This window comes from Equus przewalskii, chromosome 8 (assembly GCF_037783145.1).
Source record: "Equus przewalskii isolate Varuska chromosome 8, EquPr2, whole genome shotgun sequence".
NCBI classification, from domain to species: domain Eukaryota; kingdom Metazoa; phylum Chordata; class Mammalia; order Perissodactyla; family Equidae; genus Equus; species Equus przewalskii.
The window spans coordinates 34041998-34062689 of record NC_091838.1 but is presented as its reverse complement, the minus strand read 5'-3'; the positions used below and the strand labels follow the sequence as shown (position 1 = coordinate 34062689).

The 20692-nt window shown below is 36.3% G+C and overlaps 1 long non-coding RNA gene across 1 annotated transcript in view; it reads left to right on the top strand.

Annotated features, from left to right (window-relative positions):
* Positions 1-1052: 1052 nt before the first annotated feature.
* LOC139085323 (uncharacterized) overlaps positions 1053-20692 on the top strand; it is a 42078-nt gene continuing 22438 nt past the window's right edge. Inside the window, exons 1-3 of the long non-coding RNA XR_011543605.1 lie at positions 1053-1222; positions 9805-10227; positions 11708-11800. This is a non-coding gene — a long non-coding RNA (uncharacterized lncRNA). The remainder of the gene's footprint in view (positions 1223-9804; positions 10228-11707; positions 11801-20692) is intronic.

Sequence of the window (20692 nt, the reverse complement as noted above, 5' to 3'; positions counted from 1 at the left end):
AACTGTCTTGTTTAAATATTAACTTCACAGTCAATGTTATTATTTTTCTGTGTGAATCTAACATTTGTTTTGCATCCATGCTTTTTCTAGATATTGTAAATGTGGTTGCTACTCTGACATGGCTTACTACCATATAATTTATTTAATGGGGCAGAGCCTTTCTTATGCCATTCTTAGTGCCTGAGCTTAATCGGTGATAGATAATGTGTTCAGCTGAATAATGGATTTGTGGTTTGGTAAATATTCAGCTTTATTACATTTTCACTTTTAATTTCTTTTAACTTTTTAATATTTTCATCAACATTCTTATTCTCTTACATTCTATTTTTTTTAGAATACCTCATCATTCCTTCACCCACTGCTCAATCTTTTTATTAGCTCAAAGTTTACTGAGCAACTTTGATGAACCATGTTTAATATGGTGCCCATATAAATAAGACAAGGTTCTGTCTAAAAGCACACAGTGGCATAAACATTTATTTTAAAAGATGAAAGCACGAGTACACAGTTCAGATCACGTAAGTGTGGGAACTGAGGTCAGATACTGTACCCATGCTGGGGTGAGTGGGGATTCAGGAATTTCTTCCTCATGGAGCTGGTGTTCAAACTGAGTTTTAGAAAATAAACAAAAGAGGATCAGGTTATGAAATCTCCATCTTCAGTGGTCGCCACTCATAGACATCTTTTGTGGCTCTCCTCAAATTAATTGAGTCCTTTTCAGATTGTTTACAATGAAATTCCTTCATGGTATTTGTCTGCTCCTTTCTTATGGCACTTGTCATTTATTTATATTTATTACTATAATATTATAAATTTCCCTTCCAGAGAGCTACTCATATTATTATTTTCTGCAGCACCCTGAAGTACTTTTCATGATACATTCTGAATAGTTCCATGTGTCCTTTTGTCACAGTAGAGCAATCAAGCACTCTTGGGTACAGTGCATTATCATTCTCTCACATGCAGTAGCCCTTCTTGCATGAGGCTTATGTATCCGTTTGCTGTGGAAGTCGGATGCACCCAGATGACTTGCTTTGGCCAATAAAATTTGAATGGAAATATTCAGAAGGAAGTATTAAGAACCCAAATGTGGTTCATCGTGTTGCCTTTTACTCTGTGTGAAAGGCAGAATAATGTCCCCGAAGATATCCATGCCTGCTTCCCAGAATTGGTGAATGTGTTATCTTACATGGTAAAAGGGACTTTGCAGATGTGATTAGAGGTAAGTACCCTCACACAGTGAGATTATCCTGATGATGAGATTATCCTGGAGAATATAATCATATGACTCCTTACAGGCAGGGAACACTTACTGACTGTGCCCAGAAGGAAATGTGACAATAAGTGAATAAGAGAGAGAACAGTGTGAGAAGGACTAGACCCACCATTGCTGGCTTTGAAGATGTAGGAAGAGGGACGAGAGCCAAGGAATGTGTGTTAGTGTCCTAGAGCTGCTGTAACAAATCACCATAAAGTTGGTGGCTTAAAATAATAGCAACTTGGAGTTGGCCAGTGGTGTAGTGATTAAGTTCATGCACTCTGCTTCGGCAGCCTTGTGTTCACCAGTTCTGATCCCAGGCACAGACCTAGGCACGGCTTATCAAGCCATGTATCAAGCCACACTTTGGCATGCATCCCACATATAAAGTAGAAGAAGATGGACACAGCTGTTGGCTCAGGGCCAATCGAGGAAGATTGCCGGTGGGTGCTAGCTCAGGGCTAATCTTCCTAAAAAATGAAATAAAATAAATAATAATAATAGCAACTTATTCTCTTACAGTTCTAGAGGCCAGAAGTCCAAAAATCAAGGTGTGAGCAGGGCCACACTCCTGCTGAAGACTCTATGGGACATTCAATCCCTTGCCTTTTCTAGCATCTTGTGGTTGCCAGGTTCCTTGGCTTGTTATGGCATCACTTCAATGTGTACCTCCATCTTTACATCACCTTCTCTTTTATAAGTCTATTAAATCTACACTGCTTCATTCTTATAAGGGCATCTGTTATTAGACTTAGGGCCCACCCGGGTACTCCAGGACAAGTTGCTTCTCTCAAAACCCTCAACTTAATCACAGTTTTTGCTGTATGACATAATAGTTACTCTTTTACCATATAAATTAATATGCACAGGTCTGGGAATTAGAACATGGACGTTTGTTTTTGAGGGACATCATTCAGCCCGCTACAGTGGGTGACTTCAAGAAGTTTGAAAAGGCAGGAAAATGGATTCTCCTGTAGAGTCTACAGAAGGAATGTAGCCCTGCCAACACCTTGATCTTAGCCTGCTGAGACCCATGTTTGACTCCTGACCTACGGAAGTGTAAGATAATAGATTTATGTTGTTTTAAGTCGCTAAGTTTGTGGTAATTTGTTTCAATAGAAAATTAGGACACTGTGCCAAGACAATTGGCAGTGTTTTAACTGGAGGCTGTTCTGTTGGCCTGAGTGGGTAGCAGAGACTGCGGAGCAGATGGTGGATAGTGTCCACAGTTGATGGACACATGAAATGAGCAATCAACGCTTGTGATAAACTACTGAATTTTGAGGTATTTTGTAACAGCAGGGTGACCCAGCCTCTTCTGGATGATAAACATCTCTTTTGTTTTTAGACTTTATGATGTTGGAAAGTAAACAAAGCAAAACAAACAAACAAAAGAAAAGATAGATTTGAAAACAGGTAGTCATAATTTTTAAAACAGCTCTCCTACTTGTTGTAAGACATTAGACTGTGTCTTAGTCATTTTTACCTTTTCCTTTTTTGTAAAAAGGGGAATGAAAATAACTGAATTTTCAGTTATGTTTATGCCTAACATTTTTGCAGAACTATTATTATGCTTAAATAGGCACGTTAATAATTATTATTCCTTTGGAATGTTGAATTAATCTTATGCTTTTATTTTTTTTGAAATTAGTATTGTCTACTTTCTTCTATTTTACTCTTATGGTCCTTGACATTAGTATCTTCTGGTCCACAGTGGCTTGTCAGTTTGCACTTTGGCTGCATATAAAGAAGATTCTGCACAGAATAAAGTAGTTCCTAATGGTCTGCATTTTTCCTTGGTTACACAATCTTCTCCTTGGAGTAGCGCCAAAGGAACAGCATGATTATAGGTGTTTGCTTCTGTTTCAAATACCTGTTAAGATATCCTTATTGGGCTTTTATCAAATAACATGGGTTCTTGAGTTCACTAATATCTTTTTGTATTTATAACCCACGGAATTACTTTTCCTTTTGATTACAAACCGTAGTGACACTTCTCAACACAAGATAACCTATATGCGATAACATATTATAATTGGCCTTTCACACTTGCAAGATTATTGACCAGGGCCATGCCTTAGAACCCAGTATGAAATTTTTATCATTCCAAAAAATATACATTATCAAGGATGCAATAAAAATATCACAACATGGAAAATGCAATATCCTCTCTATAAAAAGATTGTACTGCATTCTTCTCTTTACAGATACTTTACATATGCTCATATGAAAAAGAAACAAATTAAATGTATCAATTTCTCTAGCTTCCATAAATATTTAAATAGAACTGTTTATATCAAAGATATTTGCTATTTTAGGTGATCCTGATTTTTTTAACCTGTAGTTTGGATTAACAATTTTAGTTTAAAAGTATATCCATTTTTCTAAAGTTTTAATGCTAGGGTCACATTTCTGAAGCATTCATCGTTTTGTTTTTAATGAATATTTTATTTATTTATTTACTATTTTAATGAGGAAGATTGGCCCTGAGCTAACATCTGTTCCAGTCTTCCTCTATTTTGTATGTGGGATGCTGCCAGAACATGGCTTGATGAGCGGTGTTTAGGTCAATGCCCAGGATCTGAACCTCTGAAACCTGGGCTACCGAATTGGAAGGTGCAGACTTAAACACTACACCACCAGGTCAGCCTCTTTAATGAATGTTTTGGTTCTATTTGTGGATATTTTTGTATATGTACTTATGTATACTTGAATTTATATAAAAATGAAGAATGCTATTACTCTAACTCTTTTAAAAATCTAAATTCAATTTCATTGCATAATATATACTCAGAAGCATATGGGCTGTTATTTGGTGTTTACTTGTTTTGGTTTCTTACTGATAAACATTGATATTGATAGTTTATAACCACCAAAACCAGTAATTGGAAGAAATAGAAAAGGCCTCTGAGCAAACTTAATACATGTTATTAGAAATAGAATTCTCATAAAAAGTAACACCAGAAATAGCCTGAATGTATAATGAAAAGTAGTATTACTGATAAAGGGAAAATATCATTTACTTGGTTTCAGCAAAGTTAAAAAATGTCCTTCTTAGTGAATATGAAATCTATTCCTCTACACACCTCTCATGGAGTTTTCTAATGGGAAAATAGTGACTTGGAATGAAGTCTTATTGAAATAAATTCAATTCTGTATGCACCTAGAGGAAGTAAATATAAACTGAAACATGATGAATTAGTTAATTTTAAGAGAAAATTTATGAACAAGTGGTTGTATTAAATTTGAATTGATTGTTAATACCAAGATAACAATCAGGATAATTTAATAATACATCAGTAAGTTACTCTTTGTAGCATTCAGGTACCTACATTCTTCTAGTCATGATTTTTGCCTGTGTGTTCTATTTAACAAGGATGAAGTGGAATTGAATGAATATCTAAGAGATGATTGAACATTCTTTGGTAGCTGCCAAGTCTCAGTAAACTGAATCATATAGCTACTATGTACCCTCTGAAAACATTAGACTTTATCAGCTACCTGTTCTATGAAAAAGTAAAAAAGCTCAAAAACCTGATCACTTACATTTTTACCATTAATAGAGAAGGAAAACATATAGGGATACCCTCATTATGTGTATTATTCATAGTTTTTAAAAATTTTTTCACTCTAGAAACAGTTTACATTTTCCACAAACAGCAATTACTTGCTTTTGCACCTAAATCTCCGTAAGCAAGTTCATTTTAGGGTTCTTTTATAAGCAGGAGTAGGAAAGATTTCTGTTAGAATGCTAAAAGAGTGTTCTTGGGCTGGTTGTGGATTGGGAGAATAATTGACCGAGAAGCGGATTTTTAAAAAATGTACAAGTTCTACTCCTGATATGAAAACATTTTCGACTCACATAATGACTTAAATGGTGAAAGTCTCACTGGAGTTAACAATTGCTTTGCAATTGGAATGTTTATTCCATTAATATATAATCTAATTACTAACATGTTGGTATTGATGGCCACATTTTCAGTGTGTGCTTTCTGTCAGTATTCTGTTCTTTTCCTCCCTTTTTGTGCACTGGAAAGGGGGATCATAATCTTACCACCTCCAATGAAGTTGTGCTTCCAATAAACCAACAGAAAATAGAATAATCAAACAATCACTGGCAACCTAAGAGGGAACACTTTCATTTCTTTTTTTAAAGTAATTTTATTGGTATTATAATGGTTTATAACATTGTATAATTTCAGGCGTACGTTACTGTTTATCAGTTCCTGAATACACTTCATCGTGCTCACCCCTGGTAGTCTAATTTTTATCCATCACCAACATATGTGTCCCTTTATCCCTTTCACCCACCCCCCAACCCCCTTCCCCTCTGGTAACCACTAATCTGTTCTCTTTATCCATGTATTTGTTATCTTCTACAAATGAATGAAATGAGGGTATGATGTTAAATGAAATAAACCAGAGAAAGACAAATACTGCACTTTCATTTCAATACCAACCTCTCTGCCTCACCAAAAAGATAGCAGTGCAAGGAAATGAGATCTCTTCCTCACAAGTGGGTGAATGTATTATTGTCTTTCACTTCCAATCTACCCCAATACATATTCTGAGTTGCTAGAATCAAAACTTTGGTTGGCACTGGGGTTCGTTGGGAGGGGAGAGGGCTTTCAGATTTAATATGAGATAATGTTGAAATGAATAGAACTGACTGTTAAATCAAATGAAAATGTCTTTTTAAACATTTTATTGTGAAAATTTCTATTAGTACGTATATAATTTGAGAGCAGTATAATAAAACCACATGCCCTCACAACTCATCTTCAAAAATTATCAACATGTGGATAACCTTTGTTTGATGTATAAGCCCTGACCTCCCAATTTTTTTCTGTTGCTAAATATTTTAACACAATTCTAGAACTTCAACTTGATCCACAAATACTGTAGGTTATATCTCTAAGAAATAACACTTTTTAAAAACTGTAACAATAATACCATGATCATGTCTAAAAATTAAATAATAATTCCTTGACATTATCTAATATCCAGTTCATCTTCACATTTCCTCAACTGAATTATAAATATCTTTTTGTAGAGAGTTTGTTTGAATCAGGATAAAAATAAGGTCACTATGCTGCATTTGGTCTGTATGTCTCTCAAACCTCTGTTAAACTATACAGTTCCAGATGTCTCCTATTTTTTTTCTATTTATGTGTTAAGGAAACTGGGTCCTTGTTCTGTGGAATTTAGCACATTTTTAATATGGATGATTGTCCCCTGTGGAGTCTTTCAATAGGTTCCCCTATCCCCTATTGCAAGGTGGTAGTTAGCTCTAGAGGGTTAGCAAAAATCTTCCTAGGGTGTGCTGTGTTCCTCTCATGACATCATACCAGGAGTCCTAGAATTTCTAATAATGTTTAATTGATCATATGATCTGATTCCGGGTATGACAAGATAGCTTGCAACAGATCAAGATTCCACCTGAGAGCTCTTAGAAAATCTGGATGATTTCCAAAAATCTGTTTAAATGTTTCTAAGATCTTTTGAGATCTCCTGAAATAACCAAGAACAGGGAGATAAGGTTGTGAAAATGGGGTCACTGAGGAGAGATGAGTTAGCAATCTGCAACTACTTTTGCCTTGAAGCCATTTTCCAATTTAGGGCAGAGGAAAGAAAGGCCAGTTTTCTCCTAAGTAAATGTACTTTTGGAGGTGATGCATTTGTTTATTACCTTGTTTGGAGTGATGATATCATGGTTGTATGCGTATGTCTAAAGTCATCAAAAGGTATACATTAAACATGTACAATTTTCGGTATATTAACTTTACCTCAATAAAGTTGAAAAAAACCACATTCTATTCTACTTTTACCAAAAAAGTAAGAAATAAAGAAATCTGTCAAATTCTGAAGTTGTGTAATATATCAGGCTAAGAAACAAAGTATTAAACCTTTTAAACTCAGAGAACAATTTCTGCAGCATTGCTGTAATAAAAAACATGAATCAGACTTCAGGACCTACCTTGGAGAAGGACAGTTCTGTATCTTGTGATGTCATTTGGAAGTTCAGGTGAATTTCACACTAGTTGCAGGGAAGCACCAGAATAGACAGAAAGTTACCACTTTTGCAACACATCCCTGATTCATCTCAGTGCATTACTGGATCAGGTAATCCATTTCCACCATGTCTGACTACTAAAGTGAAGGGTGAACTTTCCTGGAAGAAGATAACATCATATTAATGTTGCTTATACAAATAGCTGGCATTGAGTCTGTAACTAGACACATAAATAATATGAACTGTGTTACAATACAAAAAAGCATGAAAAGAAAGAAAACAGAAATAGCCCCAGACTAATTCAGATAGAGTGTTACTGATAAGACTGTAAGTAACTGTTATTAACATGTACAAAATTAGACAGATGGAGAAAATATATGGAAAGATGATTGAATTCACCAGACATTAGACTTTGTAAAATTTCCAAATGAAAATTCTAGAATTTAAATATACATTAACTGAAATTATGAATTCAGTAAGTGAATTTAACAGTTGATTGGACATAAGAGAATAGAGCATTTGGCAAGTATTTCCATTTAAATCATGGAAAAATTAATAGGAAATAAAGATGTTATCATAAAAATGAACCTGAAAGGATGCAATGCTAGCTGACATGCACCAAGAGAAATAGTAGAGGCAGTGCATCTACATTTAGTGACTAATTGTGACTTTGATTAGGCCTAAATACTTTGAGGAATATTTGATCCTAGGCTGAGGGAAGGGAAAAGAGAAATATACAAATTATGGGCAGGAGATTAAAATATAGATAGATTTCCTAAATAAGTTAGTACAGACAGTCCCCGACTTATGATGGTTTGACTTAGGGTTTTTTGACTTTACAATGATGTGAAAGCAACACACATTTAGTAGAAACCATACTTTGAATATTGATCTTTTTCTTGGCTACTGATATGTGGTACAACACTCCCTCTGATACTGGCCAGTGGCAGTGAGCCGCAGCTCCCAGTCAGCCATGTGATCACGAGGGTAAACAATGATATATTTACAGCCATTCTGTGCCCATACAACCATTCTGGTTTCACTTTCAGTACACTATTCAATAAATTATATGAGAGTGAGGCTGGCCCCATGGCATAGTGGTTAAGTTGGGTGTGCTCCCACTGCACTTTGAAGGCTGAGCTTTACGGGTTTGGATGCTAGGCATGGACCTACACCATTCATCAGCCATGTTGTTGCAGAGACCCACCTATAACATGGAGAAAGACTGGCACAGATGTTAGCTTAGGTCTAATCTTCCTCAGCAAAAAATAAATACATAAATTAAATGAGATATTTAACACTTTATTGTAAGATAGGTTTTGTGTTAGATTATTTTGCCTAACGATAGGCTAATGTGAGTGTTCTGAGCACATTTAAGGTAGGTTAGGCTAAGCTATGGTGTTCAACATGTTAGGTGTATTAAATTTTCAATTTACAATGGTTTTATCAGGACTTAAGTCGAGGAAGACCTATTTTTATTTAGATAACTTTGATTTGTTCTTTTGATATATTTTCTATTTCTTTGGAGAGCATATAATTCAACTACATAATAAAGCAGAAGTATGTTGCCCCTGATGAATGTAGACAATTTAATCATGAAGTAGCTATCAACCACCTGCCAACTTCAAAAGCTTAGTTTCAGAATCCCACCAAGATGCTGCCACTCAGACAAAAAGAAAAAACTAAATTTTAAGGTTTGAAGTATTCTTTCTAAGATTATGTGTATAACCTAATAAACAGGAGTAAGATACAACATTAAGACTTTCCTAATATTTTCCTTTTTTTCCAGAAACACATTTATTATACTATAGAAAATACTTTTCGCACAACCTATCAGCTCTTGATGGGAATACACTAAATATTCTAAATCTGTGACAATGAGAATTAGGAACAACAGGAAACATTAAAAGTTATTGGTATTCAGACACTTTCCTTTTAGACATTATTCATCACTGGTACATCATAATATTGCATTGTGTCTCTCAAACGAATACTATTTTGAGAAAGCAGAAGTTATTCTTATTTTGCTAACAATTAATTGCACTGCACTTGGTAAGTCATACACCAAGTTCTCAGTGTCCTCCACTGTAAAGTAGGATTAGTATGGAAATTAAATTACATATGAAAAGCTCCAAGGACAGTGCCTAATGCATTGAGTTGTAGATATGGTTTAATTACCTTGTTGTCAATCAAAACCCAGAGCATTTCAATAAATTGGCTTAAATGGAAGAGTTTTAGTGATGGGATTTTTCTTAGAATTTAGGTCACTGGCTGTAATTTCCCTTCTCTTTGACCATAATTTCTGTGCTGGTTACAAGACAACTGAAAGAGGAGAAGGCTAGAGACAGGTGTCAGTAAGGGAAAATTTAAAAAAAAGAATGTAAACTTGGATTATCTACAAAACTGGAAACCACCATCTGAATAACTGAGAATAGAGTAGAGTACAGGTAATGAAAGATCACAGCAAATGGCAAGGACTGGTTGTGAAATATGAATATTATTCATGGAAAATAATAAAATTTGTTTCCATTAGTTGTACAGATTTTACAGCACACTCAAGTACTGACTTCTGTAGCTAGAGAAGACCTGTGTGTTCCAAGAAGTCTTGTTGTCATCAAAATCATGTGAAAGCAGTCGTCTTCTGGATTACCCTGGTTAAAGCATCAGCATACTGGTCCCTTGCAGCTTCACAGCACCAGCAGGACCCAGAACCTCTCTCCAGGAACCTGCTCACCAAGTCCAGACTTTGACAGACTTGTTCCACAAACGCTAGAATCTACCCAGCCCGAGAGGCTATTGCTAATCCCGTTAGGATTTCTGGGATGTTTGTATGTTTACCAAAGTTTCTGGGTCTACAGAACGTATGGACACATTGTGCACAGCCAGATTCACTGGAAAGGTCCACAATATAAGACGTTAAATTTGTCTTCTGGATGTGGAAAATAGGAGATCAAGGGTGAGTTTTCAGAGAGTTTTGTTTTTTTCCCTCTAATAATGCATGCTAAAGCCAGATTGCAGTGTGTAAAATGTCCTGTAGGAACTTAACCAAAGTTGGCTAACAAGGTGCCACCTGGAAAGAGCCAACTTAGAAAGATTAAATGATGAATGTAAGAACAAGGAAAAGCCTGTAAGGAGACAAGAAAACCCATAAATGATATTCTTGAAGTATAATTTCATAAATTCTTGAACTAAAGCATGCCTTAGTATTCTAGATCTTCTTGCAAATCTACTCATTTTTTAAAAGGGGTTACTTCTCCCATGCTTATGAGAACAAAAAGTAAAATATTCATTTGTATTTTATAACATTATTAGTGCATTACATTTTTGCAGTTGACTAAATTGTAAATGTACACTAATGTGAGTGAAAATCCAACATTTTCTAATAATATCCTTGCTTTGAGTTTAGTTATCAGATAAAAACTTGCAGAGAGTATTTGCTAAAAGATTACCTTAATGGGAAACATACCAGATACATTTCTTTTCAAAGTTTTTAAGTTTTAGAATTCCTCAATTTTTGAAGAAGAAATTTATCATATCAATAATAGCATCATAGCCTGTGTTTCCATTTATTTGGGCTATTTATAAAAGTGTGTTTATTGAGAAGAATATTTTCCTTTGCTTATAAGCATACTCTTCCCTATTTTACAGCTAATCAATTCTCTAGTTAATTTAATTCAAAGACATAAAATAACTTTATCAAAGTCTAAGTATTCAAATTTGTGTCAGTTAAGAAGGAACTCATTGAACATACATAATGAATTTCCTGACATCTAAAATTATTACTTGAGAATCTTCAACCAGAGCTCCATAAACAATGTTCAACTAGAAATTAGTCAGTAACAAGTTGATTTAACATTTTTTGCAAACTCTGGACTAGATATTATGTTGAGTTACATAGAGGTGGCATGTGTGATCCTACATTGCCATTTTCGTATTTTATGAGAGGTCGCAGTCCTAACACACCCATGTAAACACCCAAACCACAAATTCAACAACAACTACAAAAAGCAAGTAATAAAAAGGTCAGTGAGAGATGAATCAATAGAATTTGTATAACAGGGAGCCTGAAAAATTGAATTTTAGATATGTTTTTAGAATAAAATATTTTCTTTTAAAAGTTAGCAAGTTGCTTCTAGAGAAACAAGGCATTCGCTAACCTTGACAAAGGCCATCTTCCTCTAAAATCCTGGCTCTAAATGCTTTTGGAAAATGGTAAGAATATTTTCATAGGTGCTAATACTCCTTTAGTGAGAAACCGGATCAAGATCCTTATTCATTCTGCTGCAGTTTCACTTTTAGACGGACTTTCACAGATTTGTGTAGCCCTGACTGAAGTCATCTGACACCAGAGTGTATATTTATCCTAAAAGAGAAACTCACTTCTAAAGTTTTTTTCTTTCTCTTTTTGTTTTTTAAAATAACAAAAACAAAAACAGGTTTCATGGGTTGGTTAAGTGTTGCTCACCGGGTGTTGTGCATGGCTGCCTCAGGAACTCCTGACTGGCCACTCTGGGCCCATTGGGCGTCAGGTAGGGGATGATCCTGTATATGTGTGTTTATATGGGGGATATGTGTTAAAGAGAGAAAGCTGAATCACAAAAGAACGGTATTATTGTAAATTTAGGTCAGTTTTGACCCAGACAACATCATACACTCTAGAATAGTAAAGTTCTGCAGAATCATGAGGAATCAAATGTTGTTTTGGCTCCTTCAATGGAGGGAGCAGCAAAACAAGAAGAGAGCAGATTTTCAGTATTTCCAGGTGTTAGTTTATCCCAGACCCACCTCCAGTATCTGCAGTGAAAATAGTGGGGCAGAATATCCTGGAACCTCAGCCCCAGTAGGAGTTGTGTCATATTTTAGCCTCAGGGGTAGGCCTAAGTTCTTGCTCCAAGGACCATCTACAAGAAACTAATCTTGGGATTGGATTGTTTTCCAATCTTTGTATTATGTCACAGAAGGGCTCTGGGAAAGCAGTGTTGAATCAAGGAAATGCAACCTTATTTTTTTCTCAATCTGGTGGGATCCCACATATTCCTTACACACGTGAACCAATGTATGCTACAGGTATTAAAATTAAGTCACTTAGAGTAATTGGCATAAGATGGAATTAACTTGAAAATCAATCAAATGAAAGAAACTTTCTGAAAGTGTATTTGTATCCCACGCTGAAGAAGAAAGTGACACAGCCAAGGAGGCATTAGGGCATCAGTCACCCGCAGTTTTGGATCATAGGTGTCTGGGATGTGGAGGCAGTCAGGGAAGTTGGAGCCTTGTTCTGGAGTGTGTACATAGTAAATTTAAGGGCATATGAATGAATATTGGATTAGAGGAGCGTCATGATAAAAGCTATTCTTTAAGATGAGTCATCTAGCTAACAATACGTAGAATTGTAAGGAGGAGAGGGAAAATGTTTAGTGATAATGCTACTCTTCTTAAGTTGGTGTTGGAACATAGTTATTATTTGGATGCCTCTTGGCAATAGTAGTACTAGCAATAAAGAAAAAACCAGCCCTGCCAGGAGTAAGCTGAGAGCTGGCCTGGCTTTTGCAAAGCCCATGGTGTTCTGCTGTTGAACACAAGTGAAGTCACATAACACCACATTGGGCAAGAACGTTCTGTGACTGCCACAGAGCAAAGCAAACAAAGACTGCCTAATGGTCATATCTGAGCACAGATAAAAATAAGAAGTGAGAAGTGTGCAAACCAGAAAAGTGAGTAATCATTTCCCTCCCAGCTAATAAAAGTGACTAGTTCTTCTTAACCAAGTACAGCTTTAATCTTGCCCCATACCTCCCACCTCCTACATAACAATTATGTAGATATCCTATTATAGAAATGCCTCTACTGTCAGCACCCAATTTAGAGAAAAACCATGATTCCTTGAATCTTCCTTCCTGTCATCTAATTTCAAGTTCAAATCCTATAAAAAGCCTTTCCTAACACCCTCTTACTAAGACTCCCCATGGTTCCTCATCACGTGAAATCTCCTTTGTTACAACAACTATCAACAAATGGAACTGTTCAATTATGAGTGTGTTCCTCAAGGTCTTTGGCTGGTGAGCACTGGCAATAGTAATATCTTAAAAAGAGGTTAAAGTTGTTCTTATGATCCACTACTTGTGAAAATACCATCCATTAACTAATTTCATCCAGTTTAACAACTTTGTGAGGATAATATTAATTCATCTTTTAAATAAGGGAATTGGGACACAAAGAATTCAAGAAACTTACGGCCAACTAACAGTGGGAGACTGAATCAAGGCTAAACCCAGGACTTGGGCCCTAGATGTCATACATTTAACTATTGCCCTTTACTTCAATTCTTTATACTTATTTGAATGAAGGACTGGAGAGGCTAAGTTAACACACTAGTAGTGACAAAGGCCTGACTAAACTCTCACTCTTTGGAACTTCAAAACCCGTATATTTACTCATCATTTAAGTTTCCTTCTGTGTTTTTGTTTGGCTTTGTCTCAATGACCTAGTTACTTCTTATTATAATTTCAAAATTATGCACCTAAGGCTTCGAAGGAACAGGAAAAGGGAACACTGGTATTGGAGATCATGCTGCTAACTAACACCAGCACAGAGTTTATCATGTATTCTAAATCCAAAGCAGAATTAAACTGTTATTTATCCTAATGCTGAAAATAGGTGAACTTGTTAATTTATTTAGAATTTCCTGGACTATAATTTAGTAGCTCATATTTAATACGGTTATTTGGTGATAATTTTGATATTTTGTAGTTAGAGAAGTTGACCTAAAAAATATGTGAAATAACATTCCATATATATGTAAATCACAAACAGATGACTGGATGGTGCAAATAGACCGTATTAATTTTAGACAAAGTCTATTATAAAAATGTCACCAAAATACAGTGCCCATTATATGTGGCACATGTTTTCTCTTCCTTTTATAAAATGTGCAATCTCTTGATTATTCTTGATGCACTCCTGTTATCAGCAACACATGCCAAAATGAAGGAAAAAAATAAGATTTATAGAAAGCTTTAGGGAGTATAAGATATTTAAGGAGGAGGTTATTAAAGGTCATGTCTTCTAGAGGGGTACTGGGCAGATTTTTGGCTGAGCTGCCATTTTAAGAGGATAAAGATTTTTCCAAATGGGCTGTAGGTTGATCAGTGTGTGGATTTCAATGTGTTCCCAACACAGGGAGCTAGAGATTGTCCTCAGACTCAGAGTAAGCTGGGATCTTTGGATGATATTTTAGCTTAAGGCATTTCTTTTCTTTAGTGGACATTTGCTCAAAAACTTCTTCACTCAAATTTGTGTGCAGCCACTGGGTAGGACAACATTAGAGCTGAATATTGGAATCTTTGTTAAGTACATTTGAGTCATCAGTACTATGTACTCTTCTCTAGTTGTAATTTTTCTTCGTACAACACATATTATCTTTATGTGTTATGAGTATCAGCTAGTGTTTATTACTTTTTTATAGTAAGGATGGCATCATGAGAGAGACATTCCTTTCTCTATTTTTCAATACTTTGGATAAGAATTTTTTCCAAGGATACTTCTGTAACTTAAAAAACTTTATTAATCAGAAAATAATTTTAAAAAGAAGTTCTTAGATGTAATATAGATGTAATACAGAATGTTCTCATTCCTTTATGCGGCAGATTGTATATTCTAAAGATTGCAGCAACAATAACCCCACACCACAGGCTCTTCTACAATGTGACCTTGCCACTTTCCTGTTCCCTTGAATTGAGGCAGGCTTTTTTCTCCTTCACCTGACAAGGTATGGTAGAAATGATCTGTGTGACTTCTGGGGCTATCAGAAAAGGCCCTGCAGCTCCCACTTGGTTTTCTTTTCTTTTTTCCATCCCCAAAGCCACAGTGCATGGTCATATATTCTAGTTGTGAGTCATTGTACTTCTGTGTGAGCTGCTACCACAGCATGGCAACTGACAGACGAATGGTGTGGTTCCATGACTGGGGAAAACACCCGGGCCACCAAAGCAGTGAGAGCACCAAACTTTAACCACTAGGCCATCAGGGCTGGCTCTCCCACTTGGTTTTCTTAAGGTGCATATTCTAGGGGAAGTTAGCTGCCTTGTGAGATGTCCTAATGCCATGCTAGCGTCCACCTGGAGGGGCTGGTTGAGAGTCACAGTTGGTCTCCACCAAGTCATCAGATGTATGAATGAAGCACCTCTTGCCTCCAGCCCATGCTTCCTGCCATCTGAGTTCCACTGCATGCTATCAGTATATACAAAGAGGAGCTAAAGGACAGCCAGCTGAGCCTGCCTAAACTCCTGAACCACAGAATCCATAAGCATAACAAAGTGATTGTTGTGTAACACCATTAAGTGCAAGGTAACGGGTTATGCAACAATAAGAACTGGAACCATTTCTTATGAAATTAGCAAAGGGTTTTAAAACGATGGTACTTAATAATTATTGAAATGGATATTGGTTTGGCCTTGATGGAAAATAACTTTGTATTGTATCAAGGGCCTTAAAACATCCAGAATTTTCCACTCTGTGAAACTATCCAAAGGATACTATCAGGTATGTAAATAAAAAAATTGATGTGCAAAATATTAATGACGACATTATTTATAGTAATTTTCAGTTGCATATAAGCTATCCAAGAGTATACAAATCTTTAAATAATTTCATTCAATGAAATAAATCATAAACTTATTAATTTACAATATGTAAGAGTTTTAAGTAATATATCTATGAATGAGAATCCAACATATAAGGGAAGCAATTTTCAGTATTTAAACACAGTTAAGACAGAGAGAAATTTATACAGAGAATTAACTTCACACATAACGTGAGAAATGAGAATCCAAATGGGATGGTGGAGCATTGCAGAGATCAGTGACACCCGCCTGAAGGATACATGAAAGAGGCCCTATTGCCAGCCCCCAGGGGTGGAATTACCAGCAGAAACCAGAAACACAGCAAGCAGGTCTATCAGGAGGATTTCGAGGCATGGAGGACACTCTGACACTGCAGGTTTTTCCACCTATGGCGGAGATAGAAAAAGAAGATATGTCCCTTTGTTGCCCTCCAATTAAACTCAACCAGAAGCTTGATGACCTAGGACCCAAACAAACACAGCACACAAAGTAAGCCCCTTAAAGTACAAAGCAGGGAAACAGAACGAAGAAAATGGGTGTAAGGAAAATAGACCTAAGACCCACACAACAGGGAGAATGTGAAAATTATTGCTAGAATGGCAGGCTGGAATGCACACACCCAGACACATAACTGTATGATCAGTTGAGCCTAGGATTTTAAAGGATAGATTATTTGAAAGTGATTTAACTTTAAAAAATTTTAATTCTACAATTTTGAATGCAAAATCATTGAATCAGAATTGTCAATATTGGTGAATTTTCATTGATAACACAGATTTCGATAAAAACTTCACTAGAATTTTATCAATTCTTTCCACAGGAAAAAAATACCAAAATTTTAAACATTATAGCAATAATTTTAATCAGCATCCTTTCTTTTCCACTCAATTTTTAAGAAAAAGAACATACCTATGTCAGTTGTTTTAGTATCTACGTTTATATCAAAATACAATGATCGTAGTTTTTGACATTTTAAGTTTTCTTTCATGAATGTTTTAGTTACACAAGAAATGCAGTGGGAGCACATGGCAACCCAAAAATATTAGAGCCAAGGCAATGAGGTTAAACATCCAGGCAAACATGACTTCGCCCAGACCTTCTTCCTAGTAAGAGAGACAATAGCTATATATGTGAGGAACTTATAATCCCATATGCCAAGTTTATGAAATAATACCATTTGAAATAAAACGATCTTACTCTTCTAGGACTTGTGGACTTACAAGACTATGCGACCAGCATGTGGTCCTATAATACTGAATGTCACAATCCAGTAGACACCTCCTCTCCCATTTGTTAGCTTATGCTTTAAGAATCTAGTAACTAAGGATTCAGAGTCTACACTGGGAAAGGAAAGATACATGATTAGAAATCATCTCAAGATCTTGGAGGAATAAGGCAAGAGTTACATGGAAGGATAGAAAGAAAATATTTGCTTGGGCAATGCAGTGCATGGCCTTGGACCACATGCCTGAGACCTTGAATAACCACTCTCCTTACTTGGGACTCCTGGCGTGGGCTGCACCTTCCATAACAGATCTCTACAAGCAGTCCACCAGTCCCCGGATCCTGTGATGTGGGGTTCTAACAACTGACAACTCACCCTCTTTGTGTCTTGCAGCCCATGATGACTGCCATCAGGGCTATAAGACCCAGGTTTAGCCTCAAGGAGAAGCAAGGAAATGATAAAACTTGAGCTCCAGAATCCTCATGGATCAGGCCAGGGACATATTTCACCTAAGATCAGAGCTTTGCACATCTCTTCTGTTTTTCTTTCTTTTATATATTTTTCCTTAAGAGCACTCAATAAATCAAATGCACCCAAATCCCTCTTGTCAGCCTCTGCTTCTTGAGAAATTGCGTAAGACACCAATTAAAGGGGCATTTTGTTCTTAGCTAAGGCTCTGGCCATAACTCTACAGAGCATCATTCTTCTTTCAAGCAATAAGTGAATCACAAAGATCCTGCTTGACTACCTTAAGAATCAGACTATGACCAGGTTCTAATCTTGGCTCACCAGACAGAGGTGAGATAGCCCTTTCGTCACTCCTGATGTCCAGGCCGGAACTTTCATAATCTTTCAATTTCATGCTTCCTTTCTTTAAGCCTCCACTGGGCTTCGGTGTTATCTATTGCTCTATAGAAAATTACCACATACTTGATGGATAATACATTTATTATATCACAGTTTCTGTGGGTCAAGAATCTTGGTATGGCCTAACTTGATCCTTTATTCAGGGTTTCACAAGGTTGGAAAAAATTTCACCCAAAATTGGGGTCTCATCTGGAGTCATAATCGAGAAGAATCTTCTCTCCACATCACTGAGTTTGGCAGAATTGATTTTCTTGTGTCTGTAGAACTTACTGTCTGGAGACTGAAGTCTGCCTTCAGCTCCTAAAGGTCATCTTTCATGAGATGCCATCCTTTACTCCTATAGATCATCCTCCACTCTCAGAAGCTGTCATCTACTCCTAGAGTTTACCCTCCATTCCTGGAGGTCATCTTCCTCATTTAGAGGCTGTCTTCCACTCCCAGAGGCTGTCATCCATCTTAAAGTTTGTCCTCCACTCTCAGAGGCTGTCCTCCACTCCTAGAGGCCATCCTTCACTCTTAGAGGTTGTCTTCCACTCCCAGAAGCTGTCATCTACTCTTAGAGTCATTTGCCATTCCCAGACGCCATCCTCCACTCCTACAGGTTATCCTCTACTTCCAGAGGCTATCCTCTATTGCTAAAGGTTGTTCCACCCTCAAAAGCCATTCTCCACTCTTAGAGGCTGTCATCCACTCCTGGAGACTGTCCTTCACTCCTAAAGGATGCCCACAGTTCTTTGCCACATAGGCTTTCCCAGCATAGTTGCATAGTTCATCAAGCCAGCATGAAAATTCTCTAGAATGAGTGGTTAGCAAGACTGAATTTTATATAATGTAACAAAATCATGAGAGTGACATCCCATCACCTTTGTCATATTCCATTGGCTGAAAGCAAGTCCCTGGTCAGGTTATGCGCAGATTCAGGAGAGAAGGATCACACAAAGGTGTGAACACCGGGAGCAAGAATCACTAGGGGGCCATCTGTCTGTCTGTGATAGATTCCAAGTATGGGGCTACTGAGCTCAGTGCCAATCATCCTCACTCCTCCTCAAAAAATGTTTTTATGTATAGATATAACCTGACAATCTATTTTGACTATTGACTAATTAAGATTTTTTTTAAATTTTCTTTCTAAATCCAATGTGTGTGTGTGTGTGTGTGTGTAGTGTGTTCTTTTAACTTAAATTCAAACACATACATTTGAATGTATAATATTTTATTTTCATACTGGATTGTAAACATTTTTGATGTGGTGAATAACTTCATACACTTTAGTGTTTATCCCAGAGAAGTTGGAATCATCCTAATATCTTAGACACTGAAGTTTATATCCTGCTACAAAGACATAAATGCAAACTAAATGTTGTGTTGTATTTAAAGTCTTCAAATTAGCACCATAATTTAAAGAACTTTATTGAAATTTCATGGTAACATTGTCAAAAAATCCCTCTGGGGATAGTTCTAGTATGAGAATTACATTCTTAGTTTATTGTAAGAATGATCATTAATTTTAAATGCCTGTCATGGGCTGTAAGTAAATCTAGAATGCTCTATCTATTGGAATTTAAGAGGATTTAAGCAGTAAGTTTGTAAACTGTGATAGCCTTTTCTCAAAATGGTGAGTAGGATTATAATTTTCTATATATTCTTGCCCATTGCCAATTATTAGAGAAAGGAAATTACTAGAAAGAAGACTGATAGAATCGTTCTTTTAGTATTTGAATAAAAATTTTCACTATTAAAACTTATCCAGCCTTCTTAATTTGGAATATCTGTGGGGCATCTTCTAAAGCAAAAGTTTTTGCAGTACAGATAATGAGAACATAACATGATACCACTTAACTCATTCAATTTGTCACAAAGCTCCAAGAGATTAATATGATTAGAAGAGAAATAGAAGTAAAAATCAAGTAGAATTTTACTGTGACTGAATCTCTGAAAAATTAGAGCAAAAGTTGAAAAATATTGGCATTAATCTTAAGTGAAATACAGATTCTTCTTTTGTACTTTTATTCAAATCACATATTTTGCGTGTGTGTGTGAGGAACATTGGCCCTGAGCTAACGTCTGTGCCTATCTTCCCCTACTTTTTGTGGAACGCCACCAAAGCATGACTTGAAGAGCAGTGCCAGGTCTGCACCTAGGATACAAACTTGAGAACCCTGGGCCATCGAAGCAGAGTGAGTGAACTTAACCACTACGGCACTAAGCCGGCCCCTCAAATCATATAAATTTTAATAATGATACCACATCATGTGTCAGAAACTGGTTAAGTGTTCACATAACAAATTTACTTTTCTAAGTGCACATTAAACTATATTACCCAACTACATATCTGTCTTCTATCCAATAGAATGTAAGTTGTACACCACTTTCAAGCCTGGCACATAAATACCTTCCTCCTCTGGTTTCATCCAGACAAATATATTATCTTGGAAGCCATTTGTTGAAGACAGTCAAGCCCCAAGGTGGAAGGGATCTGGTCCCTGAATTAGGTCTTGAAAGGAGCCCTTTGTCAATCATATACATCCATTTTGGAGTGAGTTAGAAATCAGCTTCTCTTATAAATAAATGTAAACTGCTATCATAAAATTTGGAGTTATTGAGTTTTGCATTGTTTTGAACTAAAATGTAGCCTAGATGTTAGAAACTAAAAGATAAATAAAATATTGATCATATCAGAATTAACTATATAATAGCAATGGTAAACG